Raw genomic sequence first — 22,826 nt, forward strand, 5'->3', positions numbered from 1 at the left:
GCTCTGAGGTTCTCCTGTTTACTCAGCTATCTCATGGAGACTCATGATTCTGACCTAAGGAGCTGAAGTCTATGTGACATTAAAACGGCCAAGCAGGCACACAGGTGCCCTCAATTGACAGGATTAAGACCTCAGGCCACAACTCTTTTGTATCTCTTTGAACTGCCTGGTGTCCAAGAAGGGACTCCACACTTACCTGGCCTGGACACAGAGATCCTGCAGTTGAGGTCACTGTGCAGGATCCCTGGCTCTAGAAACAGCCTTACTCTGAGCTGTCCAAAGCCCACAGGATAGAAGGTGGTAACTTTAGGGAGTGCCTCTTGCATTTCTCGACCATGAAACCAAATGCTCAGAATGGTGCTTCCAGCTGAAGCTGGAACCAAGTCAAGGAAGGGAATGACAAGTTGGGGTCAGATATGGAAACTAGGCAGAATCCAGATTTGCTCAAAACTAAGGTTAAGGGTGGAGCCTTGGTTCAGAAACAACCAAAATAAAGCATGGTGCCATGGAAAGAGCAAGTACTTTGGAAGCAAACAGACTTGCATTCAAATCCCAGCTCTACTGCAAGATCTTCAGGAATTTCTTTGTTTTATGAGCCTCCATTTCCCTCATAGATAAAAAGAAGCTAACAGTTTTTTCTTTGAGGAATTACATGAGAATTAAACTAGATAGAATATGGCAGGGCAGGAGCTAGGCTCAGAATGGGCATTCTATAAATATAAATTATCCTGCTCCCTACTCCTTGGCCCAGTGACTGCAGATTAGAATCAACTGGAAAAATTTTAACCCATTCCTATGCCTGAGTCTCCCCTACCCCAGAGGTTCTGATGTAATTGACAAGATGCAGTCATCAAAATTTTCAAATGTTTTTAAAATCTTTCCAGAAGATTCTTCTGCTTGGGCTGCATAGCACAGGGAGATCAGCTTGGTGCTTTGTGATGACCTAGAGGGGTGGGATAGGGAGGGTGGGAGATGCAAGAGGGAGGGGATATGGGGATATATGTATACATATAGCTGATTCACTTTGTTATACAGCAGAAACTAACACAACATTGTAAAGCAATTATACTCCAATAAAGATGTTATAATTAATTAATTAATTAAATCCTTTAAAAAAAGTCTTCTGCTTGGGACTTTAAATAAAATTGTAACTTGCTCCACTCCATCGTTCTCTTTCTCTTTTTTTAAACACTCGGTGCTTTTCTTTGTAAAAATTTAGGAACAGGACTTCCCTGGTGATGCAGTGGTGAAGAATCCACCTGCCAATGCAGGGACACAGGTTCAATCCCTGGTCCGGGAAGATCCCACATACTACAGAGCAACTAAGCCCGGGCGCCGCAACTACTGAAGCCCATGCACTCCAGGGCCCACGAGCCACAACTACTGAGCCCGCGTGTTGCAACTACTGAAGCCCACGTTCCTAGAGCAGACTATCCGTCTGACCATTGATAGATACATGATAGAGCCCGTGCTCCACAACAAGAGAAGCCACCGCAATGAGAAGCCCTCATACTGCAACGAAGAGTAGCCCCTGCTCACCACAACTAGAGAAAGCCCATGCACAGCAACGAAGACCCAATGCAGCCAAAAAAAAAAAAAAATTTAGGAACAGGAATTAAGAAATAGAACTACTGCAAATGGAGCAAATGGTTTTGTTCACTTGGGTTTTATCCCTTCAAAATGTGTAGCCTGCTCCCTCTACTTCCCTTCCCATCATGGAGAACTCAGCACAGCGACTGAAATCACAGGATGGTGAGAGGGTTGAAGCCATGCAGAGGCATGGATGCAGGGCAGGAGGGGGTGAGACACAGGGTAAAGAGGTGGGATGTGGAGGTGGTGGGCGGAAGAGACAGCGGGTGTGGTTGGGAGATTGAGCCAGTAAGTAAATATACTAGGATAATAGGAGCCAAAACTCTCATTGCCAGAGAGGGTATTTACAAACATTGAAACAGGAAGTCTAGAAAACCATGAGGGTTTGGATTGAAACCAGAGTATCAGTATGAACTTAGCTTTTATTATTGTGTGTGTTGGTGTGTGTAAATATACACATACAGATAAATACAGAAATAATTACGTATGTATATTAACGCACATATATATCTCATATATATGTGTGTGTGTACGTATGTGTGTGTGTGTGTGTGTGTGTATTTCCCGTCTGTCCACAGAGTGAATGAGCCTAAAAGCAATGACACCCCAGTAGCAATTAAAACATTGAGTGCCCAAATCTTGGTCTCTGAATATACCCTTTTTTAAAGGAAACCAGAGATCCTTGGGAAAATGGCTGATTCCAGGCCTAGAACAGGGAAAGTACAAGTTGAACCTGAAACATCATCTTATTCCAGAAAATAAGGAAATGCTTAACAAACAATGGGGACGTGCAATAACATGGATGAATCACAAAAACGCAAAAACGTTATGCTGAGTGAAAGAATTGTTACACAGAAGACATATTGTATTATTCTATCTACATGAAGTTCTAGAATGGATATCTATGATGGAAAAAAATCAGAGCAGTGATTGTCTGGTGGGGGAGTGGTGCGGAGGCAGGGAAGTACCCCAGGGTGGAGGCATGAGGGAACTCGCAGGTACAGTAAAGTTCTCTCTGGACAGAAGTTTGAGTTATGCAGATGCACACATTAGTTAAAACTCATCAAATGGTTCACCTAAGATTTGTGCGTTTCCTGTGTGTAAATTTTACCTCACAGGGAAAGAAAATGAACTATAAATAAATATTAAACTATAGTTGTTCATATGTATACTGAAGCATTTAGGGGAAAATGTACTGATTGATGTCAGCAAATTACTTTGAAATGCGTCCCCCAAAATGAAGTGGATCAATGGATGCATAGAGAAATAAGTAGATTTGTAATAAAGCAAGTATAGTAAAATGTTAACTGTACAATCCGATGACAGATACACGTGTTCCCTGTAGATTTCTTTTATCTGTTCTGTATGTCTAAAAATTCCCATAATAAAGTGTTGGAAATTTTTTTAAACCTTGCCATGGACTAAAAGTAAGAGTGGAATGAGCTTACTAAGGTGAAACAGCATAAGGCAAAGAGCTGGACCAACTGAGAAGCCCAGACAAATTGCATTGGAGTATTTCTCTCAAGAGTGTGTCCTAAAAGAAATGAGATATAGGAACATCTATGGGTCAGTTCTTCCCATCATCCCTAATGTTGAGGTCATTCAGAATGACTATCCGTCTGACCATTGACAGAATACTCTAAAGCAACAGATCAACCTAATCATTTTTCTCTTCTTCTGAAAGTGTTACCAGTTAATCAAATTGCATGAAAACAGCATGTTTGGATATAACTGAATGTCCTTTCATTCCTATTCTAGATCAGTAGTTATCTAGTGGGACTGTGTCTCAGATTTTAATATATTATTTTTTGCTATTGTATTATAATGGTAATGCATGATATACTAATATATACTGTTCTGCTGGTTGCTTTTTGACTGTTATATCCCTGGACAGCTTTCCATGTCAATACATATAAATTACATCATCTGTAAATGGAAACATGATAATTGTGAAGACAAATTTAGTTAATATTTATAAATAACTTAGAGCAATGTCTGGCACATAGTAATTGTTTAACTAAGATCAGCTATTTTTATTTCATTGTAAAGATGTTTCATGATTTGAATAATTTATTGATGGGCAGGTTACTGTTAGTTTTCACCAACTACAAATAATGTGGAATTAAACAATCTTATACATACGTCTTGATACGTATAAATGTTACTAGGATAAATTCCTAGAAGTGGAAGTTCTGGGTCACAGAGAATGTACCCTGTATCAATTATATATCTATTGTCTCTCAGCCAAACCCCATCCTCCCACACTTTTTTTTTTTCTCACCCTGGGGTAGGAATCTGTAAATTCCCTTTCCCAGACTGCCTTACAAGCTGGCTTCTTTTGGGTTTCCAGGAAGATATTGCTAAATCAACCTCCAAAATGGTTGCATCAGTTTGAATTCCCACCAACAGTGTATCAAAGTGTCTCTTTCCCTACTTAAGGAATTTTTAAACAAGAAAAAAATATAGCTAAAGGGCCCCAATCTAGACCTCCTAAGTAAGAATCTTCAAGGGTAGGGCCCACGCATCTGTGTTTTCTAAGAGCATCACAAGTGATTCCAATGCACAGCCAGACAGGAACCATTGTTCTAGATCTTTGATTCTCAAAGTGTGTCCCTAGACCAGCCGTATGGGCACCACCTGGGAGTTTGTTAGAAATACAGGATCTCAGGAGCTGCATCTTAACAAGATCCCCAAGGGATTCAAATGCACATTAAGGCTTGAGAAACACTGCTCTATAAAGGATGCTATCAGATGAGCAGCAACAGATCCAGTTCTTGTGAGGCCTAAAGCTTATACGATTTGGGGGCCCTTTTTACCGAAAGAAATACAAAATCACAGACAAGAACTGAGCACAGATTGAACATTTGTTTACAATGAAGTAAGAAATCACAATACTAATTTCTAAAACTGAAAAATTCCACAAACATCACAAAATCCAGGGGGGAAAATGACAAAACATGTTTCCTAATGAGCTGCCGAAAATACATGTATAATATTTTTCTAAATCTGTAGTCATTTCTTTATATGATAAGCCACTTTTTTCTGCAATCTTTCTATACGGAGATGAGAAAGATAATTCAGTCTAGTAGAAATTTGTTTTTTCATTATTGATAATTTAGAAAAGTTTTTTCCAACTTCCAACTCATTACAGTGTCATGTAACATTTTTAGAGTTTTGTCAAATTTGGGCTAAGCTCTATCCAGTTTCCTTCACCTATGAGCTAAAAGAGTCATGGTATTTCAGGCTTCTTGAGCAGTGGCTAATTTTAAATACCCTTTGACACAATGACCAACTCATTAACTTTTCTGTAGTCCATGTCCTCATGCAGACCATTACTTTCCTCCTCCTTCTGTTTTTCTGTTCTTTGTCCTGGAATGTCCCAAATTACATAAATTTTCTCTCTCTTCTGTTATTGTTTTATCTATATTTTCCTTGCTGTTGTGATCCTGTTTCTTGTCTTTATGACTCTGGCCATCAGAGTTTTTAGCTTCTGTTGTGATAAGAGAGTTTTCAACATTTTGAAGTCTCTGCTACTCTCCTTTCTTTTAGTTTAGATCATCAGTTTCCAATAGGATACATCCTTCCTTTCCTCTTTGAGTTTTAGTGTATCAACCATTCTGAAAATAGATACAAAATTAATCCGAAATTAAGGCATGCCCAAGAGCAAGTCAAATACATTTCTAAATTGTGTCTACAATATATTAAGCTGTGTAATAGTATAATCAAACTACTCTTATTCTCCATCTATCACCTTACTGAGGAATATAGGAGTTCTGTCACTAGAACCCTCGTTTCTTGAGGACTTTTTAATGCATTGTCAATACTGCATGCTGTTTCATCTAAAACCAGCACAATTCATCTTGACAAGATGTGTCAGATATGCTAAGACTTATTTTGAGATGCATAAAACCTACAAAATCACAGACTTACTGCTTATAGTACTGTACTTAGCAGTACTTACTGCTTATAGTACTTAAAGGTTTTTGCTCCTACAAACACAGGCGTTCTGGAAAATTCTATTTCAAGCACATATAATAAAAAAAATAGAGAAAAGAGTGTGTTTATAATTGTATATGCTGCATTATTAAGTATATTCCTGATGGAAGAACATTTCCATTTTGTTTAGGCATCATTGAGAACTGAAACCTCCATTTATAACTTTATGTATCAGACAATTGGAAGAATTTTCAACAGACTAGCTTCTGGCTCTGTACATTTCACACTTGTCTCTCTCCCAATCCCCACATGCTTCCAGTGCCAAGAGTTGTAGGATAAGTTCATTCCATGGCACCATGTGTACCTTGCACCTTCATGCCACACTGGTGAGGGAGCAAGCATTGGTATAATGCATTAAAAAGTCCTGAAGAAACAAGGCTTCTAGTGGCAGAACTCCTATATTCATCAGTAAGGTGATAGACGTAGTAGAAGAGTAATTTGATTGTATTCTTATGTAGCTCAAAATGTTATAGACACAATTTAGAAATGTATTTGACTTGCTCTTGTGCGTGCTGGATGGCATGAAATATTCTTGGAAGCCATACCTATATTAGAATGACTAGTAACAAGGTAACTATACACAAAAGTAACTCTAGACTACATAGAAATGTATCATTAATATCCTCAACACAATTCCCTTTATCTGAATCCCAAAAATGCCCACAGCCATTTCAAGGCCACCCCACACCTGGGGAATTATAATGAAGGGAGAGAGGGAGTAAAAAGAGACAGCTGTCGTAACCAATTTCAGTTAAAATATTTTACTTTTGGAACTTTACAAAAATATATGACCATGTGAAAGATCTTGATGGGGCCCTTCCCAGGGCTTCTGAAGAGAGCTGTGCAAGCAAAGACCCCTGAAGCTTAACCTTCCTTAAGTTCACAATCTGTCCCTACAGAGCAGCATGTAGGATCAAAATGATAAAGCAGAGAACTATCTTCAGAGATCCCTAGTAGAACCCTCTTGATATAAAGATGGAGAAGCTGAGGCCCTCAGAGGTTGTGTGACTTCCCCAGGATCACCCACTGGGTTAGTAACAGAGCTGGGACCGGACTCTTGACTCTTTAAGTCCAGTGCTCTTTCTCTAGAGTGCTTCTAGCTTTGTGGGGTTTCCCATTAAGACCTTAAGGCTTTGAGAGCTAAATTTATGCCCAATGTGTACTGAAGGAAATAAAGTATTAGAAGAGGTATCCCTCCAGATTTCATTTAGGCAAAGTGCCAAAAAAATACCCTTTACTCCTGTGACCAGTTTCACAGCCTCTCACAAAGTACTTGCCAACAGAGATTTTTTGCTGATCCGCTGAATCTTACATGGCAAAGAAAATAACCCTTTCTATAAGTCACAACACACGTGTTGATGAGATGCGGTTTGATACCAAAACAAGCATTCTCTACCCCAAAGAAGGAAGGATTACCTAATGCTAATACTAATGCCGATGTTATCCTATTACAAGGGTCTCATGCTGTGGCTCTATTCTGATTTGTGCCTTGAGATAAAGATTTAATATCCCTCATTTCAATTATAGTATCTATTGGGTCTTTATGGGCTGCCCCCTGTACCTATACTAACATTTCAATGCAGTCATTTCCACCCCAAAGATTTATTTCGTCTGACAATTCAAACACATCCCACAATTAACTCAAATATCAGCTCTCTGGGCCATATTCTATTGTCCTCATGCATGCAACAGTCATTTATTGGATGCCCCTGCTGTGCTGGGCGCTGTAATAGGGGAAATAGGAAAGCCATGTGACATTGAAGAGGGACTACAAAGATGAAAGACACAAGATGTTTGCCCTCGTGGAGCTCCTAGACAAGAGGGAGAAACAGATACCTGGCCCGCTTGTTGCAATGCAATAGGGTAGAATCTGAGAGCACAGAGGAAGGGAACTGTCACTCAACCGGGGAGAGGGGAATTCAAGAAGACTTTGGAGCGCTGTCCTTTGAGTTAATTCTCAAAATAAAACGTTCACCAGCGAGAGAAGAGGGAGGGCATTAGAAGTGGAAGGGCCAAACTGTGCAAAGGTGTGTTGGAAAGATGTGTTGGAGAATATTTAGGGGACAACTAAACCTTTATTTAGGCTACAACCTAGGAGCCTGGGGGCAGGGAGGGTGATAGCAGGAAAAAAAACTGAAATGCAAAGAGTGTCAGACCTGCCTGGTAAGTCTTTGTGGACCATGCTCAGGAGTTCGGACTTGCTTCTGCAGGAAAGGGTAAGCTTTTAGGCAGCGTGGTGACATAATCAGACCTGGGTTTAGGAGAGCCAAGTATAGGAGGCACGGACTTAAAATGCTGTGTGTGGCAAAGGTCCAGGCAAGAAATAAAGAACCTGTACTAGGAAAATCCCAATGACTAGGATGACGGCATCCACTGGATATCAAGAGATATCTTCCGAAAATCATCTCATTGTAAAGGTCTATAACTAGAATTGTCAGGGCTGGATAACCGGACTAGAGCCCTCCCCATTGTCTTTCATATAGCAAGCAGTCATTTACAACATAAAGTTCCCAGATCATTTCTCTAAGTAAATGAGAAGTGTCCCAGGATGACCTGTATCTGACCATTCTCACCTGTTCTAGCCTGATGACATCACATGTTATTCACATTTTTTTCTTCTTTTTCTTTTTTTTTCATTTGGGGCTGGATCTAGACAGGCCCATAAGTCTGATCCGTAGAGACAACAACCACGTACAAGGCTTGGGACCTGAGTCTCAAAGCGCCTCCCTTCTAGGTCAGACAGGAAAACACAGAAATGCACTGGCCCAGTGGGAATGAAAGTATCAGTTTATTACTAGGCCAGCAAGCACCCAATAATCCCCCAAATGCAGAGTTCACTGGTGAAAGCTAAACTGGAGAAAAAGAGATTAAACTTTAAGATAGACAGGGCCTTTGCTCCCCTCCCAAATCTATACCTTGGAGCCAGAACACTCCAGCATATCTATGATAAATGGGCCCCCGGAACAGACTGCAAGTCCACTGAGTCACTGGGATGGATGTGGTCTGTGGTGAGCAGCAGGACAAAGGGAGAGTTACCTACCCTCTTCCCCATGAGCGGTCCTGCTCGGGAGCTCTTTCAAGAGAGAGGGAGAGGAAGAGACACCTCAGCGCTTGTGTCTAGGCAGCGTAGGCCAAAGGAAGTCAAAGGCCTTGCCTTAAACACAATTATCCTTGGCAGTCAAATGCAGCCAAGGAATTTTGCAGATTCTGACCAATCAGAGTAATCAGAAGGTCCCAGTAAAAGGATGGAGAGAGACAGAAACACCCTCCCCACGTAGTGAGAGGGGCAGATATGTTTGGTAGAAGGCAGAAGTCACCAGATAGAATATAGAATGCCCAGTAAATCTGGATTTCAGCTAAACAACAGATAATCTCATAGTATAGGTATGTCCCAAATATGGCATGGGACATGCACTAAAAAAATGTATTCATTGTTTATCTGAAATCCAGATGAACTGGGCATCCCATACTTTATTTGAGAAATCTGACACTGCTAGTAGAAGAATCTTCCTCCATGGCCTAGATGGTCATATCCCCACATCTCAATTAGAATCTCAGGGTTCCAGAAATGGAGAACTTTAAAATCACCCAGTCCATCAGCTTAAATGTGTCCATGATGGGAGTGAGGAGACCCAGAAAACTGCAATAGCTTGGCCCAAAGTCACACTTCTCATTAATGGCAGACCAAGGCATAAACTACATCTGCAGATCCTACTGCAATGCTCTTTCCCCTCTGCCACCCTAAGCCCCTTTGTCCCTTGGCTCACCAGCTCCTGAATTACATGAAAATTCCCTAAGGGCAAAGAGAATTATTTTTTAATACCTTCTCCCAATGCCTCACACAATGCTTTATGAGCCCTGGCAGCAAAATCGATATTGTGGAGTGGCATGCCACGGGGCCAAATTACCTGGATGACGGCCACCTCTCTCCACTCCACTCACACCTTCTGTGTCCTCTGCTGCTGAACCCATGTGGGGGTCGTTGCTAGGAGGCTGGCACAGCCTCCAGCCAGGTGTGAAAATTGTCCCAGCCCTCCTGAGAGGCCGTGAAGTATGACTTTCTGAATAACACACAGCCTTTGGGAGGCATCCTCTCTACAGAGGTAATGGGTTCAAGGAAAACACAGCTGAGACCTGCGAGCTTCTGTGAAAGGCAGTCGTATTTTCATCAGAATTTTCAGCTTCCTCCACAGCAAACCTCTGACCAGAGCTGCCAGCAAAGAGCCAGCTGGACTTGTAGGATTTCCTTCTCTCCTTTCCCTTGCCTCCCTCTTGTGGACAAGCAGGCAAGAAGTTAGCATAAGAAACACGAGAGGTAGGAGCCTACACGCTCAGACTGACAGAGCAACGGCTCTGCTGAGTAAGGCCCTTGTCTGCCAGTCCTTGACAAATGTATGAAGTGGGGTGATCTTGACTGCCCTCTGGCACTTCTCACAGCTCACACCACTGTGTCTTCTCCTTGTTCCCAGGACCCTGATCATCTTCCCTCAGCCCCAGCCTCTCCTCATCTCCCTCTCTCTGTTCCTGACCTCCTTCTTCTATAACTCATCCAAGACCTAGGCTTCTTGGCGTCCTAGTGCCCCCGGCAAGCAACTCCTTACTCCTTCGGGGGACAAACTGCATCATTTCAATTAGAAGAATCAGCACAGTCTTAAGCAGGATACTGAGATGCTTAATGACAACGATAATAACATTTATTTAGTGCTTAATAAGTGCAAGCTCCTTTTGCGAAACACATGACAGACATTATCTCATTTACACTCATACTTCTCACAGCAAACCAATGAGGCAGATATGGGGCTTATGTCCATTTTACAGAGGAGGAAATCGAGGTTTGGAAACATTAAATAACACACTTGAAATTTTACTCTAAGGGGCAGAACTGGGATTCAGACTGAGAAAATCTGACTCTAGACTCTAGGAAGCCCTGCAGTAATGGAAATGTTCTGTGTTGTCCAATATGGTAGCCACCAGCCACAAGTAGCTACTGAGCATTTGAAATGTGACTACTGCAACTAAATTTTAAATTTTATTTCATTTTAATTTAAATAGCCACAGATGACTAGTGGCTGCTCTAATGACTTACACAGCTTGGAGTATAAGGCCTGTGTTATTCTCGTTACTTGCTTTCCCCTTCCCCACACACAGACGCACAAGCACACCCTGAGTGGGTTAGGGAGATATTTTGTTTACATCATTCCCCTGGCCCTTACTCCACATAGATTTAAAGTAGACCCTGACAAGAAAATTGGTAGTTGATTTATGTCCTCTTTGATGCAATAAGGCAAGGGAAAGTGAATCTGTGACATAAGAGATACAAGCTCTTATCCTCACTCTGCTAGTGACAAGTCACGTAATTTCTCTGGGTCTCAGTTTCTGCCTCTGGACAAGGATAGACTATACTCCCTGATCTCAAAGACCACGTCCACCTTTAGTGTTCTGCAGTTGGAAAGTGCCTCCACAGAACCCCTCTCTGGCTCTCAAGGTGGCACATTGAAAACAAGACCCCCAGGTGAGGAGTCTGGCACCAACAGTGATTACCTGGAGGAAGAGTCAGCAAGCACGCTTGATTGTGCACATCCAACACCCCATAATATATGGGGTTCTTTTTTTAGAACCCTAATCAGAGATTCCATTTGCATAATTAACATCTTTAGGCTTAATTGCAAATGACACATCTGTTCACCATCACCCCCTCCTTGGCAAACTGTGTGTTATAAACACAGCTTCTTCAGCTCTGTAAACACTTGGTGCCTGTCCTTTGCTTGTTGCTTTAGTCACTTTCCACCTTGGGGCAGTAGTAACCTCGTGTGACCTGTCCCTGTGTGGTCCCATCCCTTCTGCCTGCAGTGCTCAAACCAGATTAGGACCTGCTTGCAACAACTACCCATTTTGACTGGCCACAGTGCGTGAGTTCTTAATCTTGGCTTCCTAAAGATGCTCCCTAAAGGCTTCAAAAGATGCACAAAATTTTTTGAAGTTCTGGGTGAATACACTTGTGTATGTATGTTCTGGGGAGAGGGTTCATTGCTTCCATTTGAGTTTCGATGGGTCTTCATGATCCAAAAACCTGTTAAGAACCACATGCTCCATGATTTCATTCATATGAAAGTCCAGAATAGGTAAATCTACAGAGATAGAAAGTAGATTAGTGGTTCCTTAAGGCAAGATAGAAGGGGGGTATGGACAGAAGGATGAGGGAGTAATCGCTAAAGGCTACTAAATTTCTTCTTGAGGTGATGAAAATGTTCTAAAACTGACTGTGGTGGTTGCCCATATCTGTGAATAAATACCACTGAATTGTACACTTTAAATGGATGAATTGTATAGGTGGATTATATCTCAATAAAACTATTTTTTAAAATGGCTAAGAACCCCTGCTTAGAGAAAAGAGCTGTAGACTGTGGGTGACCACAGACAGTGAGGCTGAGCCCTCTCTGCTCCCAGAAAGCCTTGGGTGGTACCAAGCACAGTTCTTTACTGGAAGTAAGGCCACATTTATGTGGGTCTCCCGTGGGGTGTGGATTAAAGGCATCAAGAAGGCTCTCTAGACCCGTGCTCCTCAAACTTCAACAAGCATGTGAGGCACTTGATCTTGTTAAAATGCAGATTCTGATTCATGTTCTGGGGTGGGCCCAAGATTCTCATTGTGGTCCAGTGAATACACTACAAATAATGAGGCACTAGACCAGAACTGCGATAGCACCCTTTTGCCTCCCTGGAATCTTCATGTCATCTAGCTACTTATGACAATACTTAATTTCCTGAGATATATGGCCCTGGGTATACTTTCTTCCTGACTACGGCTTTCTCCCCAACTAACTTATCTGCTCTCTTGCTCTAGTGAACTAAGCTGACCAGCTTGGAAACCTCAAGGGCCCCCTTTATCCTTCTCCCTTAAGTCTAAGCCAGATACAGACCCAATCAGCTCATTAGTTTTATTTCCCCTCAGTCCCACACTGGCCCGATTTAGCTCTTCAGAATGAGGTGGCCTCCTGCAAAAGGCACACCTAGCTCAAATAGAACTTTGACAGAACAAGTTAGTCCATCTGTGTGTCCTAAATGTAAATTTTCTTTTGCTTATCTCACTAAAGATTTCCCTTCCCCAGTACTGGATAAGGAAAGATGTGACCCTAATGCTTATTTTGAACCAAGGGGATGTTCATCTAAAGGGAGAAGGCTGTGGGTGTTCTCCATGAAAAAGTTGCCTCTAGAAAGAATAAGGACCCTTTCACTAGCCTTATTCAATTAGAACAATACCACAAATGCTATAGCAGGGATTAAATGGTGTAGTAGGTTGAAAAATATGATTGCAATATTTGGCAACAACTCCCATCAAAGTGTGGTGTCTGTTTCTGTGCCTTGAATCTGGGCTGGTCCCATAATTTGTTTTCACCAATCGCATACTGGCAGAAGTGCCACTGTATGAGCTCCAGAGCCCAGCCCTCAAGAGGCCTAGCAGCTTCCTCACTCTTGAAACACTGCCCTGAGAACGCCATGTAAAGAACCCCGTCTAGCCAACTAGGATGAGAGGCTGAGGGAGGAGGACGAGGCACCCCAGCCGACAGCCAGGGCCGTTTGAAGGGCAGACCAGTGAATGAGGCCATCTTGGATCCCCTCCCCGACCCCCAGTTTAACAGAGACACTGAAGTGAGTCCAGGTGAAAACAACAGAGGAACTACTCAACCACCACACCGAACTGTGAGAAATAACACACCACTGTCATTCTAAGTCACTAATTTTTGAGGTCGTTTGTCATACAAAGCAGATAAATAAAATAGATGGGATGATGAACTAGATAACATCTAAAGGTTCTTCAAACACGATTCTGTGTTTTAAGAAATGTTGGGGTGGGGAGAGGTGATTAAGCCCCAATCAAGCTTTTTTCTTCTGTCTACTTACAGCTCTCTTCTCCATTCACAACCAGTTGGCTTCCACACGTGCTTGTTGCCGACCTGCCATGTGAGGAAAACAGTGAATGCCCCCAAAGGGCCTCTTCACATCTTTAGTGACACTATTGCAGCAGGATGTCTTGCGTGAACTGCTGCGGGATTCAGATATGTTCTAAGGGACTAGAGTTAGGTCACATCTCCCCCCTGCCAGGGAGCGCAGTGCCTGGGGGCTTTGGGATTTAGATTGAACAGACTTGGGAGAGTGCTGATATGGGGTGCCTAGGGGAAGAGAAGGGACAGCAGGACGGCAATGGTGGGGGTGGGGTAACAGTCCCCCTTCCCCCGACTGCACGCTCACTGCACAGCACTAATTTTGAATCTCTAAGAAAAGAGGCATTACGGTAGAAGCTGAAGGAAGACCTTAAGAAAATCTAGGTACCCAGGCTGCTTTAGAGTCCCAGAGACAAAGCTGGAGACACGTCTCTCTTCCTTTACTCACCCTATCCCAACTCTGCCACGCGTGCAAAGCAGCTTGGGCTTTCTAAGAAGGGAAGACGACGGATGTGCTTAGTGGGGTCCCATTCTCACTAAGGGCTCAGTCATCCAACACAGGGAAAGGGCCCTTGACAATGGAGCCAAAGCACATGAGCAAACTCGTTTCTGAGCCCAAGTGATGTATTGTACAAACACCCCAGGGACCCTCTTGAAATAACTAGAGGAGCCTCTGAGGGGAAGGTGTTGGAGGTCCAGCGTGGGCAGATAGAGAGCTCTGTGGAGCATCGATGTGAATGTGTTCAAACATGTACACACAGGCTGGTTACACAATGAAATAAAGACCTTTTTCAGTTTCTATTCTGATGGTCAGAGGTCTCCTTGACCCTGAATCAGATGTTCCGATATTAACCAGGTGCTTTGTACATTCTTCCATTTTCAAGAGCTGGTTTTCTACAGGTGTTTTAGGTTATGTGAAAAACAAAGCTAATTGCCAACCTGGGTATATATTTTAACTAAGTTTGAAGATAAAGCTATGAAATGAAGGTTTGGTGTTCAGAGGGATAACTTAGATCCTCTCCTCCAGCTACTCATGGTAGAATAATATAGAGATGTATTATTATAGAGACTCTAATAATATAGAGTCTAGGTATTTTACCTCAAGGAGGATACAGATTGTATTATACTCTGATTTCAAGAAGGGAAATACAACCATAAATATCATGGACCAGGTTACAGGAAATAAACACAATTTGCCTGATTCAACTAGTTTTTTGTTATGTCTTGTTGCTATTGGTTTACTACAGCTTATTCCTCTATTAGTCTAACCACTAGGGGAATGCTATATGAACTATTTTTAAGTGCACAGTTTAACAATTTGGTAATTAAATGTAAAATTTAAGAAACCTCATAACCCAGCAATTCCACTCTTAGGTATAGACAGACCTTGATGAGAAAACCTCATACATGGACCTGAGGAGACTTCAACAAGAAGATGTACTGCAGCACTTTTTGTAGTAGGGAAAACATGTTTATCAATAGGGTAGAGTGAAATAAATTTGGAGTTATTCATACAAAGTAATACAATGCAGCAGTTAAAATCATTGAATGAGATCAACTGTTATTAACATGGGTAAATTGCAACATAATGTCACATGTAAAAAGTGGTTAAAGGTGGACCTAGAAATAATCATACTAAGTGAAGTAAGTCAGAAAGAGAAAGACAAATACCATATGATATCACTTATATGTGGAATCTAAAATATGACACAAATGAACTTATCTATGAAACAGAAACAGACTCACGGATACAGAAAACAGACTTGTTGTTGCCAAGGGGGAGAGAGGTGGGGGAGGGATGGATCGGGAGTTCGGGATTAGCAGATGCAAACTATTACATAGAGAATGGATAAACAACAAGGTCCTACTGTACAGCACAGAGAACTATATTCAATATCCTGTGATAAACCATAATGGAAAAGAATATAAAAAAGAATGTGAATATACATATATATATAAAACTGAATCACTTTGATGTACAGCAGAAATTAACACAGCATTGTAAATCAACTATACTTCAATTAAATAAATTTTTAAAAAGGTTAAATTGAGTTATAAACACATTTTTTAAAGTTGTTAAAAGATACGTTCAGAATATATCCCAAGGGTTAATATTAAAAGTCCACCTTCAAAGAGGACTACATACTCTGTTTGCATATATATATCTATATAGTAAAAGTAATTTTAATGAACAAGAAAGATAAAGTCTAATGCTGTAATAGCACTTCTCTCTAGAAAGAGAAAGGAATAAAACAGTGGGATGGAAGTATAGAGATGTAGCTATATCATAACATTTTGTTTCTAAGGAAGGAAGGAAAGAAGGAAGGGAAGACGGGAAGGGAATAATAATAATAATATGGCAAAATAGCAACTCTTCAATCTGGGTAGTTGATACATGAGTGTCAATTGTGTTTTTTCACAGTTTTCTTATGTATTTTTTAATTTAAAAATGGACAGCTCACCAGCAAAAGGACTTCACCCCCTCTGCTGTAGTGCCTACTCACTTCTTGGGTTTATTAATTACCAAGGCACAAATAGGCACATCTGTGGATTAAATACTTATACCCATCTCTTCTCATCCACACACAAGCTATTTTTCCTCACAGTTGTATACATGCGTCACCTTTGGTTTCTGCGGAGGATACTGGCCCCAGGAGACAGGATAAGAAGGAAAAGGCGGGAAAACATGAAACCAAACCCTTGTAAGACAGAAAGAAACACTTGCTCCGTTAGAGCCCACTCTGGAACGCTCTGTGTTTCTGTCACCTCAGGCACTCTGAGTCATTCTGAGCATCTCCTCCAGATACAAGTCACTCGGCCAGCCAACCGGAGTAACCATTACTGCTGCCTTAAAAGATTGGTTGATTTCTCCAGCATCTATTTGCCTGCAGTTCTGGCTCTCTGACAAATCAAGTCAGATTAATTTGTACCCTAAAGAGTAAGTGGGAGGATGTGATTATTTTCTGGTTCAACAGAAAAACATTTCATTTCAAAAGGCTGCTGCATAGCATTTCTTCTGGGATTCACTAGGAAGGGGTCAGGTCTGTAGAGAGTGAATGATGGGTTCTCAGGAGGACAGCTCAGTTTTGCTTCCCACCTAAGCTTTGGGAACAGAGGCAGTATGTGGGGTTGAGCAGAAAGCATGCTCCACCGAGAGGAAGGCTCTGTATATCCCATTGTCTTAGTTCAGGCTGCTGTGACAAAATACTATAGACTGGATGGCTTATCAACAACAGAAACTTGTTTCTTGCAGTTCTAGAGGCTGGAGGTCTGAGGTCAGGGCCCTGGTAAGGGTCATCTTCCAGGTTGCAAGTAGCTGACATCTCTTTCTATCCTCACATGGCAGAAAAGAGAGCTAGCTAGCTCTCCGGCCTCTTCTTATAAGGGCACTAATCTCATTCATGAGGGCTCTACCATCATGACCTAATTACCTCCCAAAGGCCCCACTTTCAACTACCATCACATTGGGATTAGGGTTTCAACGTGAATTTTGGAAGGACACAAACATTCAGTCTGTTGCGCCCATGTTTAAGGGATATTTTCTTTGTCTCATCAGGCGCAGTGAGTCTTCTAAGAGTTAGAAAACCTGCTAAAGATTCTGGAGGATTGAAATATAATTCTACAGGCAGCCATGTCAAGATCTAGAAAATTACCCCTGAAATGGAACAACAACAACGACCACAACAAAAACCCAGAAAGTTCTGAAGAACAAGAGGAAAACAGAGGTGGGAAAACATTAGAAGCAGTTTGGTCCTTGACATTCAGATGCCCTTTACTTGCCTGCTAACAGATCTGTTGGTTGAGACACAGCACTGGGGGTTGCTTCTGGGTTCCCGTGACTGAGGGCTTTCCCTGTGGGCTCTGCCTTCTCAGATGTTACCCGACACCTGAACTCAATGTTCAGGGTTAGACTCAACCCTCACTCCTGCACATTTTCCATTCCCTCACCCCACAGACATTACAGTTGACACACAGGAGCTGGAAGAATGTAGGGGAAACACTGCAGGTTTGGAGGCAGGCTGCATGGGGTCAGTTCTCCGCTCCGTGGTTTATCAGTCGTAAGACCTTGACAAACAACTTATGCTTCAGTTTCCTCATCTGTATCACAACAGTAACAGTGCCTTCCTCAAACGGTTGTTGTTAAAGGACATGGTGGGTAGGAAGCTCCTAGCACAGTACCTGGTGTGGATCAAGCGCTCCATAGATGTTCACCATGATTACAGTTGTTGTCTACTGCTTTGGCTATGTGATGCTCTTTGGTTTCCTATGAAGGACGTGGAGATTCTAAATCCAAATTTCTGTGGGACTATGTTTGTTACATGAGCGTCAGATATATCCATTTTAGTGGGGCTCTAACCTCAGAGGTACCATCAAGGCTGCCTCTGAGTCATTCCGGTCTATCATGGAATTGTCATCCTTCCTGACAGTGATCTCCATGGCAATCAGATATTTACTCTTGCTCCCCATCTCTACGACACTCTATGTGAGATAAGTTTATTCAGGAGCACCATTGTGTAGCAATGGACACGAAGACTGAAGGCAAGAGGGCTGGTTCTTTCTGTGGCGATAACCAGTGGTCTGTGAGCAATTCGTTGACCATCTCTGCCTTTCAGTTTCCTCATCAGTAGACTGAGGGTCATTTTTCATGCTCTACTTACTGCATCAGGTTATGAAAAACTGAAAAAATGAATGTGAAGGTATGTTGACTTGTAAAGAGTGAGGAGGAAATGCAAGAGACCACGGCTGGCTGGTTATCTTGATTCTGACATCTGCAAGTCCTTGAATGCATGAACCCAACCATCCAACATGGTAACACAGAAGGCAAGAAGCACATCTACATGATACTGCTTCCACCGGCCTCATACTGTAACAACAAGGGGCTTCATAAGTATTGTTGGTAATGGTGGATCCCCAAGTAAAGTTTCAAACTTTTCAATATAAACTATAATTTCTATCTGTAAACTGTTCGTTGCTGCCACACATTACATAAACTTGGCAAATTAAAAGCCTTCCTTCCTTAAATTAGAAACCGATCATGCACAGTTTCTGGTTGGTTCATATATCGCATTTATGTCTGATTTTAAAGTCTAATTTTCATAAAGGATTGCTAAGGGAGAAATAAATTTTTGGCTTATTTTCTTTTTAGTTTCAAAACACAATTGTCATGTAAAGGATTAACCAACTTTGTGTTTTCTGGCTATATTTTGAAAGTCTCTCGAACTGTCGCCAAGTCCATTAAAACTTTGTTTGTAATGGGAAATGGCTGCCACTTATGAAGATTTTCTTTGTGTTAAGACTGGACTAACACCTACTGTTACCATTATCTGCCGCACAGCCCCAACAGAAATGATGCTTACGAAGTAAATTGTAAACAGTTTATCTGCAACAAGCATTTCCCGCTGCTAAAGACTTATGAACACCCTGCTTCATATCCTTGAGCAATCTGGAGTTGATTAATCACCACTCCTGCTTAGAGTATGCAAATATAGGCAACTAGGGGCAATGCATTTATTGATATTAATGGGATTTATTTCAGATTTTTTTTAAGTGTTCTGTCTCCCTAGTTATGGTGAGACTAGAACTCTCAGACCCTTTTGTTCCAGGGAAATTACTTTGTGCTTATCTTCATGCCTTTATTCATACTGTTTCCTCAGGCTGGTTGCCTCCACCCCTCCATTATTTCTATATCTGTCCAAATCCTTTTGTATGGCACCTATTCTGTGATGCCTCCTTCCCCGCGCCCAACCCCAATCCACCTCCCTCTCCCCTAAGCTCTCATAGCCATGTGCTTGTACCTCTGCATGATATTTATTCTGTTCAGCTTTTTTTTTTTTTTTTGTGATACGCGGGCCTCTCACTGTTGTGGCCTCTCCCGTTGCGGAGCACAGGCTCCAGACGCGCAGGCTCAGCAGCCATGGCTCACGGGCCCAGCCGCTCCACGGCATGTGGGATCTTCCCGGACCGGGGCACGAACCCGTGTCCCCTGCATCGGCAGGCGGACTCTCAACCACTGCGCCACCAGGGAAGCCCTGTTCAGCTTTTTTAATTCTTCATCTCATAGAGGACTTTATGTTTCTTGAAGGACTGTGACCTATGTACTTCAGATTTTTATCTCTCTCTCTCAATCACATGCATATACATCGCCTACATGATGCTTTGCACATAGTAAACACACAATAAATAATAATTGACAGATCATACCAGCTGTAATGTACTCATTCAATAAGCATCTCCTAAGTACTTCCTATGTAATAAGTACTTCCTGGCTTGTGCTAAACTCTGAAATTGGAAGGGGATAACAAGGATAAGTAAGACATGGTCTAATGAAGGAGACGGCCATGCCAATAAAAATGACAACACATTGTGATAAATTCCTGGATAAAGATATGCAAAATAATATGGATGCACAAGAGTGGGAGAGACCAACTCCACCAGGGGGAGTCCAGACAGGTTTCACAGAAAAGGCAAGCTTTGAACTTCAACTGAAAGGCTGAGAGGAATTCACCAGGTGACAGGGGTGTGGTGGGTGTGTGAAAGGCATTAGAAGAAAAGGGAATCACTTGTGGAAAATTCATGGAGGTGTGAAAAGAATGATGGTGGGGCAAGGGGGGTGGGGTCATGTGACTGGAGCCTTGGGCAGGTAGAGGTGAATGTGGTGCGACAGGCTAGAGAGATGGAGTCAGGCTGTGAAACATGCCAGGCTAAGGCGCTTCTCCTTGACCCAGCAGGCAGGGACCTGTGTCAGGTTTTGCAGTAGGAGAGAAAGTGGATCAGACCTGGGTTTTAGAATGATCATGCTGATGGCCGGCTGCTCAACTGACCATCCCTTTTGGCCCTTGTTTCCATTTCCTGCCCCTGGCACTGGTGTTTCACTGTGCTCTGGGGAATTTAGAGCAAACGAGGGTAAGTTCCCAGGAACTGTTCATTCCCTTTAACGCTTCAGTCCAAAGCAGTCACATTCTCAGAATATAACTTTACTTTTGCATACTTTCACGTAGGTAATCACAATAAAATAAAAGTTGCTAATTAGTGTTGGTCTTAAAGACTAACAACATTTAATTTCTCCCCCCTTCCCTGTGAAATGGCGTTGCCTTCATAAGGAGTCAGAGAAGAAGGGAATGGGGCAAGTGAAACATGTGAATAAAGCAATCACTGTAGTTTAATTAAGTGAAACTCTGCCAGCTGCTGTGAATGTGACCCCACAGCCTTATTTTGTTTATATTTCAAATCATCCTTTCCAAAGAAAGAGAAGAAACGTGCCTAGGAAGAACCTTCCTACGCTGCCCCCCTCCACCCCATACACACACCCACACACATGCTGTTAGGCGAACTAGAATGGAATGGAATCATTTCTCAGACCAACAACAGTGAGAGAGGCAGTGGGAGCAGTTGGCAGTGACCCTCTGAGCCTCGCTAACAGCACCTAAAGTGCTTCAGGATCCTGCAGGGAATGGAAATACCCTAAAGCTTCCAAAAAAACAGGAAAGAAGCAGTGGGGGATGAAGGATGCTCTAATTCTCAATTGGTTCCGTCGCTTTAGCTAGTCTTAGAGAGCAGGGAGGGGCCTCACTATGAGCTGAGAACCCTAATTTCCTAAATACCATGCTCTGTTTTTCAGGACCATAACCTTTAGCAGCCCAGAATGCAAAGATCTCATTCCAAACAGCCAGTTTCCCTCTTCCAGTCCTTTGAGGGAAAACAATAAGCCTGTTCATTTTAACTGTTGACTTGTCTCTAGCCAGTGAGAGCAACAGTTCAAGTTTGGACTTGAAGGTCAGACCTCCCAGGTTCTGATCTTTAATCCACAACTTTCTGTGTTATTTGGGGAAAATTACTTACCCTCTCTAGGCCTTGAGTCTCTCATCTGTAAATGGAAGTAAAGAAAGCACCCACCCCAGGAGTTACTGTGGGGACGAAGTAATATAATGGATGTTGTCTGACACCAAATAAGGACCTTATAAATGTTAGCATCATCACCAAGTGTCAACCAAAACTTATTACCTACTACTTCTTACCTAGTAATACTAATTAGTGTGAATTGGTTTATCAAGTTGCTTTAGAAATAGAACTGTAGAATCTGGGTTGTTAAAAAAGTCAAAGAACACAAAATCCAACTCTTCAGAGAAGGAAACTGAGGTTCAGTGATCTGTCCTTGAGCCCCTGACTCTTTAGTGGTCAATCTGGGACCAGAGCCCAGGGTCCCCCATTCTAGGTAAGTGCCCTTTCCACCATGTCATGCTTTGCTCTGTGAGAAAAGAAACTACAACCACAGAAGGTCACTGAGTTCCTGAGAAGCTGGTAGTCATTATACACTCAGCTCCTTGATAGAGCTGAGCTTAGCGCTAGGGTGACCAGTTGTCTGAGTTTTCTCAAAACTGAGGTGGGGGACTTCCCAGTTGGTCCAGTGGTTAAGACTCCACGCTTCCAATGCAGGGGGCATAGGTTTGATCCCTGGTCAGGGAACTAAGATCCTACATGTCGCGCGGCACGGCCAATAATCCCACTACTGGGCATATACCCAGAGAAAACCATAATTCAAAAAAACACATGCACCCCAACGTTCATTGCAGTTCTATTTACAATAGCCAGGACATGGAAGCAACCTAAGTGTCCATCAACAGATGAATGGATAAGAAGATGTGGTACATATATACAATGGAATATTACTCAGCCATAAAAAGGAATGAAATTGGGTCATTTGTAGAGACGTGGATGGACCTAGAGAGGGTCATACAGAGTGAAGTAAATCAGAAGGAGAAAAGCAAATATCGGATAATAACGCATATATGTGGAATCTAGAAAAATGGTATAGATGATCTTATTTGCAAGGCAGAAATAGAGACACAGATGTAGAGAACAAATGTATGGATACCAAGGGGGAAAGGGGTGGGGTGGGAGGAATTGGGAGACTGGGATTGACACATATACATTATTGATACTATGTATAAAATGGACAACTGATGGGAACATGCTGTATAGCACAGGGAACTCACCTAGTGCACTGAAGTAACCTAAACGGGAGGGAAGTCCAAAAGGGAGGGGATATCTGTATGTGTGTGGCTGATTCATTTTGCTGTGCAGTGGAGGCTAACACAACATTGTAAAGCAACCATACTCCAATAAATATTAAATAAATAAATAAAACTAAAAACCCCAAAAACAACAGCAACAACAAAAACGAAGGGGGTTCCTGGGACATAGTACTTTCAGTTCTAAGGCCAGGACAGTGGCAGGCAAATTGGCAGTTGGTCACCATACTTAAGGCAGACTCTTGGTAAGTATTTATGGAACAGGTGA

The sequence above is a fragment of the Mesoplodon bidens genome, assembly GCF_964165515.1.
Source record: "Mesoplodon bidens genome assembly, chromosome: 14".
Taxonomy (NCBI): domain Eukaryota; kingdom Metazoa; phylum Chordata; class Mammalia; order Artiodactyla; family Ziphiidae; genus Mesoplodon; species Mesoplodon bidens.